Source organism: Salmo trutta, unplaced genomic scaffold (genome assembly GCF_901001165.1).
Source record: "Salmo trutta unplaced genomic scaffold, fSalTru1.1, whole genome shotgun sequence".
Taxonomy (NCBI): Eukaryota; Metazoa; Chordata; class Actinopteri; order Salmoniformes; family Salmonidae; genus Salmo; species Salmo trutta.
The window spans coordinates 10,001-22,378 of record NW_021823394.1 but is presented as its reverse complement, the minus strand read 5'-3'; the positions used below and the strand labels follow the sequence as shown (position 1 = coordinate 22,378).

Below are 12,378 nucleotides of genomic sequence, written 5' to 3'. Positions count from 1 at the left end.
GGGGGCAGGTAGCCTAGTGGTTAGAGGGGGCGGCAGGTAGCCTAGTGGTTAGAGGGGGGAGGCAGGGTAGCCTAGTGGTTAGAGCGTTGGGCTAGTAACCGAAAGGTAGCCTAGTGGTTAGAGGGGGGAGGCAGGTTAGCCTAGTGGTTAGAGCGTTGGGCTAGTAACCGAAAGGTAGCCTAGTGGTTAGAGGGGGAGGCCAGGGTAGCCTAGTGGTTAGAGCGTTGGGCTAGTACCGAAAGGTAGCCTAGTGGTTAGAGGGGGGAGGCAGGGTAGCCTAGTGGTTAGAGCGTTGGGCTAGTAACCGAAAGGTAGCCTAGTGGTTAGAGCGTTGGGCTAGTAACTGAAAGGTTTGCAAGTTCGAATCCCCGAGCTGACCAGTTACGAATCTGTCGTTCTGCCCCTGAACAAGGCTGTTAACCCAATGTTCCTAGGCCGTCATTGAAATAAGAATTTGTTCTTAACTTGCTTGCCTAGTTAAATAAAGGTTTAAAAAATATATAGACAAACGCTTGTGTCTGACCTGCATACAGCAAAGTATACAACCGTAACAAAAATAATGTTCTCAAATGTGCCGTAAAATAAAAACCCTCTTGAACATATTTCTGCTCCGATTCCACTCGAGGGGTTGAGTGAGTTACAGTGATTCGTCCCACCGATCAACAGAACAGATCATCCTTCTCTTCCACGTCACAGGAAGGCACTGTCTGTTCGGACAAATCCACTTCCTGTTCACTGACACCTGTTTCCTGTACGTTGGCGGTGGTGGTGTGGAACCACGGATGGATAAGCACCTCGGCGGCGGTCAGTCTGTCGCATGGTTCTTTCCTCAGCAGGGAGCGCAGCAGACACTTGGCCCGGGGAGAAAAGGCCCTCGGGAAGGCAGCACTGGCCCCGCCGGATCTTGGAGAAGAGGGTAGCTGGGTCTGGGTCGTGGAAAGGGTAGCGTCCCACCAGTATAGTGTAGAGCATCACCCCTAGGGACCAGACGTCCGCCTGCTTCCCGGAGTAGGAGCTGGAGCTGTTCAGGATCTCCGGGCTGACGTAGGCTGGGCAGCCGTGGGTGTCTGACAAGATGTCATCATCTCCTTCTAGAACCCTGCAGTCCTCCAGGCCTTCCAGCTTCACATGGGTCCTACAGGACAACAAAGAGCAGGGGTTATTAGAGACACATTATGGGTCCTACAGGACAACAAAGAGCAGGGGTTATTAGCAGAGAGGAAGAGGTAAAGCAAGAGGCTCCACTCCCTTAAAAATAATTCTGTTCACAGCGAGAATACAGCAATAAGCAGACCAAGTGGGGATGTTTTGTATTGCGGTTTATGAGAGAGTTGCAGATTTGATCAACATAAAAAAAATGTGATTATTGCAATAGAAGTTCTGTAATCTTTAGGTTGTTACGTTATTAGTAGAATTTACAATGCCGTCCTACAGGACAATAAATAACATGGGTTGGTTATTAGTTAACCTTACATTTTTACATTTTTAGTCATTTAGCAGACGCTCTTATCCAGAGCGACTTACAGTAGTGAATGCATACATTTCATACATTTTTTTTCTCCCCCCCCCCCGTACTGTTCCCCGTGGGAATCGAACCCACAACCCTGGTGTTTGCAAACACCATCCTCTGCCATCTGAGCCACACGGGACCCCCTTACAATGCCGTCCCACAGGACAATAAAGAACATGGATTGGTTATTAGCAGCTTATTTTTTAATCAGAAGATATTTCAGATACTATGACAACACATTATGGTTTGGTTATTAGAGAGAGGACAACACAATATGGTTTGGTTATTAGAGAGGACAACACATTATGGTTTGGTTATTAGAGAGAGGACAACACATTATGGTTTGGTTATTAGAGAGAGGACAACACATTATGGTTTGGTTATTAGAGAGAGGACAACACATTATGGTTTGGTTATTAGAGAGAGGACAACACATTATGGTTTGGTTATTAGAGAGAGGACAACACTATGGTTTGGTTATTAGAGAGGACAACACATTATGGTTTGGTTATTAGAGAGGACAACACATTATGGTTGGTTATTAGAGAGGACAACACATTATGGTTTGGTTATTAGAGAGAGGACAACACATTATGGTTTGGTTATTAGAGAGAGGACAACACATTATGGTTTGGGTTATTAGAGATGAGGACAACACATTATGGTTTGGTTATTAGAGAGGACAACACATTATGGTTTGGTTATTAGAGAGAGGACAACACATTATGGTTTGGTTATTAGAGAGGACAACACATTATGGTTTGGTTATTAGAGAGAGGACAACACATTATGGTTTGGTTATAGAGAGAGGACACACATTATGGTTTGGTTATTAGAGAGGACAACACATTATGGTTTGGTTATTAGAGAGAGGACAACACTATGGTTTGGTTATTAGAGAGGACAACACATTATGGTTTGGTTATTAGAGAGGACAACACATTATGGTTTGGTTATTAGAGAGGACAACACATTATGGTTTGGTTATTAGAGAGGACAACACATTATGGTTTGGTTATTAGAGAGGACAACACATTATGGTTTGGTTATTAGAGAGAGGACAACACATTATGTGTGGTTATTAGAGAGGACAACACATTATGGTTTGGTTATTAGAGAGAGGACAACACATTATGGTGTGGTTATTAGAGAGAGGACAGCACATTATGGTTTGGTATTAGAGAGGACAACACATTATGGTTTGGTATTAGAGAGGACAAGACATTATGGTTTGGTTATTAGAGAGGACAACACATTATGGTTTGGTTATTAGAGAGGACAACACATTATGGTTTGGTTATTAGAGAGGACAACACATTATGGTTTGGTTATTAGAGATGGGACAACACATTATGGTTTGGTTATTAGAGAGGACAACACATTATGGTTTGGTTATTAGAGAGAGGACAACACATTATGGTTTGGTTATTAAAGAGGACAACACATTATGGTTTGGTTATTAGAGAGGACAAACACATTATGGTTTGGTTATTAGAGAGGACAACACATTATGGTTGGTTATTAGAGAGAGGACAACACATTATGGTTTGGTTATTAGAGAGAGGACAACACATTATGGTTTGGTTATTAGAGAGGACAACACATTATGGTTTGGTTATTAGAGAGGACAACACATTATGGTTTGGTTATTAGAGAGAGGACAACACATTATGGTTTGGTTATTAGAGAGGACAACACATTATGGTTTGGTTATTAGAGAGGACAACACATTATGGTTTGGTTATTAGAGAGGACAACACATTATGGTTTGGTTATTAGAGAGGACAACACATTATGGTTTGGTTATTAGAGAGGACAACACATTATGGTTTGGTTATTAGAGAGGACAACACATTATGGGTTTGGCTTATATTAGAGAGGGACACACATTATGTTTGGTATTAGAGATAGGGACAACACATTATGGTTTGGTTATTAGAGAGGACAACACATTATGGTTTGGTTATTAGAGAGGACAACACATTATGGTTTGGTTATTAGAGAGGACAACACATTATGGTTTGGTTATTAGAGATGGGACAACACATTTATGGTTTGGTTATTAGAGAGGACAACACATATGGTTTGGTTATTAGGAGAGAGGACAACACATTATGGTTTGGTTATTAGAGAGGACAACACATTATGGTTTGGTTAATTAGAGAGGAGGACAACACATTATGGTTTGGTTATTAGAGAGGGACCAACACATTATGGTTTTGGTTTATTAGAGATGGGACAACACATTATGGTTTGGTATTAGAGAGGACAACACATTATGGTTTGGTTATTAGAGAGGACAACACATTATGGTTTGGTTATTAGAGAGGACAACACATTATGGTTTGGTTATTAGAGAGGACAACACATTATGGTTTGGTTATTATAGAGGACAACACATTATGGTTTGGTTATTAGAGAGGACAACACATTATGGTTTGGTTATTAGAGAGGACAACACATTATGGTTTGGTTATTAGAGAGGACAACACATTATGGTTTGGTTATTAGAGAGAGGACAACACATTATGGTTTGGTTATTAGAGAGAGGGACAACACATTATGGTTTGGTTATTAGACGAGGACAACACATTATGGTTTGGTTATTAGAGAGGACAACACATTATGGTTTTGGTTATTAGAGAGGACAACACATTATGGTTTGGTTATAGAGAGAGGACAACACATTATGGTTTGGTTATAGAGAGGACAACACATTATGGTTTGGTTATTAGAGAGGACAAACACATTATGGTTTGGTTATTAGAGAGGACAACACATTATGGTTTGGTTATTAGAGAGGACAACACATTATGGTTTGGTTATTAGAGAGGACAACACATTATGGTTTGGTTATTAGAGAGGACAACACATTATGGTTTGGTTATTAGAGAGGACAACACATTATGGTTTGGTTATTAGAGAGGACAACACATTATGGTGTGGTTATTAGAGAGGACAACACATTATGGTTTGGTTATTAGAGAGAGGACAACACATTATGGTTTGGTTATTAGAGAGAGGACAACACATTATGGTTTGGTTATTAGAGGAGGACAACACATTATGGTTTGGTTATTAGAGAGGACAACACATTATGGTTTGGTTATTAGAGGAGGACAACACATTATGGTTTGGTTATAGAGAAGAGGACAACACATTATGGTTTGGTTATTAGAGAGGACAACACATTATGGTTTGGTTATTAGAGATGGGACAACAGACATAGATGTACTACAATATCACCTCACAGCCAGACACATCCAGTCAAACACCCATTCACTCACTCTGCTATAGCCATATTAATAGCAGAGTTACATCCATGGGTTTGTTAGGTGGGGGGGTGTCCCTGTGTCCCTTAACAGAGGTCTGGAGAGGACATGTTAATGAACTGAGACTAGATGGGATGTGTCCTAAATAGAGCCCTATTCCTTACACAGGGCCTATAGGGCTCTGGTCAAAAATAGTGCACCATAACACTGAGTGCACAAAACATTAGGAAAACCTTCAGGGCATCAAAGCAAATGTTATTGGTCACATACACATGGTTAGCAGATGTTAATGCGAGTGTAGCGAAGTTAGGTTTCTTCCTAGGTTTTGGCCTTTCTAGGGAGTTTTTTTGGTTTTCACAACATATATCCAATACACACAAATCTAAGGAATGGAGTTAAGAATATATAAATATATGGACGAGCAACGACAGAGCGGCACAGACTAAGACTCCACAAGGCGTTAAAAGCACACACAGCCGGCCCATGTTGACTCCAACGCTTCCACACAGTTGTGTCAAGTGGCTGGATGTCCTTTGGTTGGTGTACTGTTCTGGATACACACACAAAACTGTTGAGCGATATAAAAACCCTGATACCAAACCGGTGCGCCTGGGAGGAGGAGGAGGAGGGGGGAGGGGTAGGAGGGGGAGGGGGAGGAGGGAGGGGAGGAGGAGGAGGGGGTAGGAGGGGGAGGGGGAGGAGGGAGGGGGGAGAGGGAGGAGGAGGGGGAGGAGGAGGAGGAGGGGGGAGGAGGAGGAGGGAGGAGGAGGGGAGGAGGAGGGGGAGGAGGGGAGGAGGAGGGGAGGAGGAGGAGGGGGAGGAGGAGGGGGAGGAGGAGGGGGAGGAGAGGGGGAGGGGGGAGGGGGAGGAGGAGGAGGGGGGAGGAGAAGGGGGAGGGGGAGGGGAGGGGGAGGAGGAGGGGAGAGGGGAGGAGGAGGCGGAGGGAGAAGGAGGGGGAGGAGGAGGAGGAGGAGGGGGAGGAGGGAGGGGGGAGGGGAGGAGGAGGGGAAGGAGGCGGAGGGGAGGAGGAGGAGGAGGGGGGAGGAGGAGGGGTAGGAGGAGGAGGAGCATATTACCAATAATCTCTGATTTATATGCAGGAATTCGAGTGTAGTAGAAACAGTACTGTGAATAGGTGACCGTGAAAAACAATAAACATTTTATTTGGCCAATAACCTGAATTACCGTGAAACCAAAGTCTTCTTCCTCATCTGACTAAGGTCAGAGTTGGGTAACACTTTACTTAAATCCTCGCCGTAATAAATGATCACAAGTGTCTCTTCCCGTTTAACTTTCTAGAGGGGAGTGTGTGAAATGGAAGGATATTGAAGTCTCCTCCCTTGCAGAGGAAACCATAGGCTGAAACTGCTTCTCCAATAGAAATCCCCGATCACACTTGTTGGTGATGTCATGGCGACTTTGGCTAGCGAAGCTATGTGTCGAAACACGTATCGGGTCTAAAGGTCATCCTTTAAATCAAAGGGCACTCCTTCAATATAAAGTTAGTTAACGACGAAATGTAAAAAAAAAAGGTCTCAGTTTGTCACTTTCACAAGGTTGGAGTAATAACATGTTCAACTACTGAAGACTTTGGCTCTAATCTAGGTTTGTGCTTTTAGATTTGGAGAAAAACGAAGTTAGAATGTTTCCCTTCTCTCATTGACTTGTCAAACCCCAAACCCCCGGCTTAATCTGATTGGTCTGTTTCGTAAGCGTTCCCTGAAGCCTCACGATGTTTGCGCCTCTGGGTTTAGAAACTCTGAAGAAAACTCTTGGCCAAACCTCTCCCTTCCATCCCGCAATAGTAGGTGGCGGCATGCATATTAAATTGTGTGATCGCCAATATACCATAGAAGAAGAACCTCTCCGTTCCGCTAATTTACATTTACATTCTAGTCATTTAGCAGACATTCTTATCCAGAACGACTTGCAGGAGCTATTAGGGTTAAGTGCCTTGCTCAAGGGCACATCGGCAGATTTTTCACCTAGTCGGATTGGGGATTCAAACCAGCGACCTTTCGGTTACTGGCCGACAGCTCTTAAACCGCTAGACTACCTGCCTCTGTGTTCATGATCCGGTTGGACGTGCATGAAGCAGTAAACGTGGAAGATGTGAGTGAGGATGTTTTCAACACAGTTATTTAAAATCGTAGCAGTGTCAATTCCATCCCGTCGTTTAAGCCACTGCAACAATTGCGCTTAAAAAATTGACTGGCAAAGGGAATGTTTTTTGCATGCTTGCCAACTGGCTATGGCAAAGGGAACATTTTATACAGCTGGCTGGATTCTTTACTATCAACTGGCCAGCTGTATCAGGCATCCTACTTACTATCAACTGGCCAGCTGTATCAGGCATCCTACTGAGCTGAGCTGACCCGAGCTGAGCTGAGTTGAGCTGACCCCGAGCTGAGCGGAGCTGAGCTGAGCCGAGCTGAGTCAAGCTGAGTCCAGCTGAGTCGAGCCGAGCTGAGCCGAGCTGAGCGGAGTCGAGCTGACCCGAGCTGAGCGGAGCTGAGCTGAGCCGAGCTGAGTCAAGCTGAGTCCAGCTGAGTCGAAGCCGAGCTGAGTCGAGCTGAGCTGAGTCCAGCTGAGTCCAGCTGAGTCGAGCTGAGCTGAGTCGATCTGAGCTGAAGCGAGCTGAGTCGAGCTGAGCTGAGCTGAGTTGAGCTGAACTGAGTCGAGCTGAGTCGAGCTGAGCTGAGCTGAGTCAAGCTAAGTCGAGCTGAGCTGAGCTGAGCTGAGCTGAGTCGAGCTGAGTCGAGCTGAGCCGAGTCGAGCTGAGCTGAGTCGAGCTGAGCTATGTTGTGTTGGCCTGGTACATATCCACCATAAGTGCTGAAACAGTGCGGTCAAAAGAAAGGCAACATCTGACCCAGCTTGGTACAGGGTTGACAGGATAGTGTGTGAAAACGGTACACGTGTCATCTCAAGTCTCTCTCTACCTTTCCTGTCGGAGAAGACAAACTTGCGTAGCTTCAGGTCTCCTAATACGACGCCATGCTGGTGGCAGTGTGCCACGGCCGCCGCCACCTGGTGAAAGAGCTGTGCCGCGCGCTCCTCGTCCAACGCTTGCAGCTCTTAACGAAGGTGTGCATGTCCCCGTGGCCCTTCTCTAGGAAGACGTAAGCCCAGCGCTCCCCCAGCACAATGTCTCGGATACGACTGATGTTCCCTGTGGACTGGCAGGATGCGGTACGCCCGGATCTTCTCCTGGTACAGACCCTGTCAACACCTGTGACAACACAGAGAGGAGACAGGGCTCTATCAGGGTGGATTCAGATGTATAGCTTAGAGTTTGGCCCAGTGGTGTGAGTCAATACGTATTATAATCGTCTAACAAATCCAATCCATGAAAACAACTGATTTCAAATGTTTAGTATTTATACCTGAGGAGAGACCGATGTAGGCTATCAGTGTGGGCTCTGCTTATTTATGAGAGTTTGCCCTCTAAGGGGTGGAGAAAATGGATTTACACCAATGATAAATGAGACAGTTATTTAATGTGTTAAAATTAGGGGACGCACGTCTCTCCCAAATACACCTGGCTTTAATCTCATCTGTGCTCAAGGTTAGTCGTTATTTAAGCACCTGGAACAGGTGAACGACAGCTCTACATTTCCACTCCCACGTTTGGATATCATATTTCAAGCCATGGCTTTAGTCTACTGACTTGAACACAAGGTGGGGGTGTGTGACGGCATCCTTTACAGAACATAAACTTGAATTAAAGGTGGCCTAGGTGAAGTAGGCTTTTTACCATATTATTAGGCTATTACCTTATTATTAAGCTATTGCCTTAGTATTAAGCTATTACCTTATTATTAGGCTATTACCGTATTATTAAGCTATTACCTTATTATTAGGCTATTACCTTAGTATTAAGCTATTACCTTATTATTAGGCTATTACCGTATTATTACTTAATGCACAATAGGTGCACGAGGTATTGGATCATTGGCCACTCCTCATCAATTAATTGGCTGAACATAATGCATAAATGAATGATTTCCGAATATTTAAATAGGCAACTGTCACGTGAGTCTCAGTTAAAACATTGTATAATGACAGGAAAGGGTTAATGAATATCAGGATATGCATCATGTGAGATTGGTGCTGTGAGCAACACAGGACATCTCAGAAACAGTCTTTCATTCAAAGGTATTGCACCATGAATGGGTATAGTCTTTGCGCTTACCTTGCACACCATCGCGTCTCCCGTGTCAATGTTGAGTGCGCTGTGCATCCTGTCCCTGTCAGCATTATGTAGGAGCAGAAACTGGCCAATCCGAGACGGACCTTGATGGGTAGGGGAGCCGCTCAAGAGGACCGGGGAAACAGGGGACCCCGGCGAGCTACCGAGGAGCCCCACGTCACCCATACACTCGATCAACCTAGCGCATTTGGACACCGGCTCGTCACCTGTTTCTGAGTCCACACGTTTCTCTCCGACTTTTCCCACTGCGGATGCATTGGACTGGGTTGCTCCACTGAACGTTCCTCATTCTAATACAGCGCGACTTGTTATGATGAATTGTAAATGGTGCGTTCTGTTGTTGTAGCTTACGCGCACGGAGCAGCTTCGGTCCAAATGGTTTTCATCCAACTGGCAAATCTAACTTCTCAGGCTAAATATATATTGCATGCTGATCAGAACATTTGTTTGGAATGGATCCTTCGAATATTACAAATTCCTTCCTTCATCCAGGTTCTGTGTCAAGCACTGTCGTCGGTTTTGAACGACATTCCCAGTCAGTCCACAAAATGTCTCCCAAACGGTGCGTCTGGACTGGAGACAGAAGTCCGGGGAGAGAGAGAGCGCTGTACTTTTTTGGTGTGAAATTCTCAGCGCCGTATCGAGTAGTGAGAGACTGTCTAGCTCAAGCAGAGAGAGAGAGAGAGAGAGAGAGAGATCTACACAGCTCTGTGATTGCAAAGCTCTGCGCTCAGTCAATCACCGCGCCGCTGGACCTCCGCCCGGTTCAGCCTCTTGAAAAGCACTGCACCGCCCCGGTGATGTAGCAATCCACACACGCACGCACGCAAACAAGCTGCTTGAAGCCGCCCGGGTCGAGTGAAATAACCACGGTTTGGTTCCCCCATCCATTGTAAAAACATCACACCAACATGTGAATGGTGACGTATTGTTATGATATGCCAATAACGAACCATATGACGCAAATGCAATACTGTTTGATTCATCAAAACGTGTGACCCGGACAATGATTAACTTTTTATTTCGCCAGTTCTTGATCCTTCTGATTAAACTCGGCACGCTAGCCTCGGCTACATTTCAGTGATGATATAACCCCTAATCAGCATTTAATGTCAGTCATATCATATGACAAGGCGCAATAAAACAGTGCATATGAACCAAATAGTCCGACTATGAACAGGGTTAAGTAAAAAATACTACTTCCTCTTTTTTAGGGTATCTGTACTTTACATTACTATTTATATGTTTTGACTACTTTTTATTTTTACTTCACTACATTCCTAAAGAAAATAATGCACTTTTACTCCATACATTTTCTTTGACATCCGTTACATTTTGTAAAGGAAAATAGTCCAATTTGAGGCATTTGTCAAGAGAACATCCCTGGTCATCCTACTGCCTCTGATCTGGAGGGACTCACTAAACAGAGAACAATCCCTGGTCATCCCTACCTGCCCATCTGATCTGGAGGACTCACTAAAACAGAGAACATCCCTGGTCATCCCTACTGCCTCTGATCTGGAGGACTCACTAAACAGAGAACCATGCCCTAGGTCATCCCTACTGCCTCTGATCTGGTGGACTCACTAAACAGAGAACATCCCTGGTCATCCTACTGCCTCTGATCTGGAGGACTCACTAAACAGAGAACTCCCTGGTCATCCCTACTGCCCTGATCTGGAGGACTCACTAAAACATAGAACATCCTGGTCATCCCTACTGCCTCTGAACGACTCACTAACAGAGAACATCCCTGGTCATCTCTACTAACTCTGATCTGGAGGACTCACTAAACAGAGAACATCCCTGGTCATCCCTACTAACTCTGATCTGGAGGACTCACTAAACAGAGAACATCCCTGGTCATCCATACTGCCTCTGATCTGGGAGGACTCACTAAACAGAGACCATCCCTGGTCATCCCTACTGCCTCTGATCTGGAGGACTCACTAAACAGAGAACATCCCTGGTCATCCCTACTGCCTCTGATCTGGAGGACTCACTAAACAGAGAACATCCCTGGTCATCCCTACTGCCTCTGATCTGGAGGACTCACTAAACAGAGAACATCCCTGGTCATCCCTACTAACTCTGATCTGGAGGTCTCACTAAACTCATATTCTTCGTTTGTAAATAATGTCTGAATACTCTAGTGTGCCCCTGTCTATCCGTAAATTAATTATACAAGAAAATGGTTCCATCTGTTACTTTTGATATTAAGTATATTTTTAGCAATTACATTCACTTTTGATACTTAAGCATATTTAAAACCAAATACTTTTAGACTTTACTAAAGTAGTATTTTTACTGGGATGACTTTTACCTTTACGTGAGTCATTTTCTATGAAGGCATCTTACTTTTATTTCAAGTTGAACAACACAGTTGGGTACTTTTTAACCAGTATTCTTGTGAACAAGACTATAGCAGGATCACAGAAAGATAAACAGGGTATTAAGCTCAATGTTTCTCAAAGAAAAAAAAGCAAGGAACATAATTATTCTATAGCAATACAGTACAATCAAATTATTTTCATACCAGTCAGATTACAAAGGGTACAGTCAGCACACTCCTTCTGTTGACTACAAAGTTAAAGTGAGAGTTCGAGTCTCCTAAATGACACTGTTTCCTATAAAGTGCACTACTTTCAGTCAAACAGTGGACTAGCTTAGGTCAAACATAGGGACACTACTTTAGGTCAAACACAGGGCACTACTTTAGGTCAAACAGGGCACTACTTTAGGTCAAACAGGGCACTACTTAGGTCAAACATAGGACACTACTTTAAGTATTTCTACTTGCACATCATCATCTGCTCATTTATCACTCCCAGTGTTAATCTGATAAATTGTAATTACTTTGCTACTATGGCCTATTTATTGCCTTACCTCCTCACGCCACTACTTTAGGTCAAACAGGGCACTACTTTAGGTCAAAACAGGGCACTACTTAGGTCAAACACAGGGCACTACTTTAGGTCAAACAGGGCACTACTTTAGGTCAAAACAGGGCAATACTTAGGTCAAACAGGGCATTACTTTAGGTCAAACAGGGCATTACTTTAGGTCAAACAGGGCATTAATTTAGTTCAAACAGGGCACTACTTTAGGTCAAACAGGGCACTACTTAGGTCAAACAGGGCATTACTTTAGGTCAAACAGGGCACTTCTTCTGTTGGGAGTTAGTCTCTGCAGTGGTCTCCCTGTTGGTGAGTTAGTCTCTGTGCAGTGGTCTCCCTGTTGGTGAGTTAGTCTCTGCAGTGGTCTCCCTGTTGGTGAGTTAGTCTCTGCAGTGGTCTCCCTGTGGTGAGTTAGTCTCTGCAGTGGTTCCCTGTTGGTGAGTTAGTCTCTGTGCAGTGGTTCTTCCTGTTGGTGAGTTAGTCTCT

General features: G+C 44.3%; 1 pseudogene; it reads right to left on the bottom strand.

The window, feature by feature from the left end:
* Window positions 1-495: 495 nt before the first annotated feature.
* LOC115190600 (tribbles homolog 2-like) lies at window positions 496-7,948 on the bottom strand (annotated as a pseudogene).
* Window positions 7,949-12,378: the final 4,430 nt, after the last annotated feature.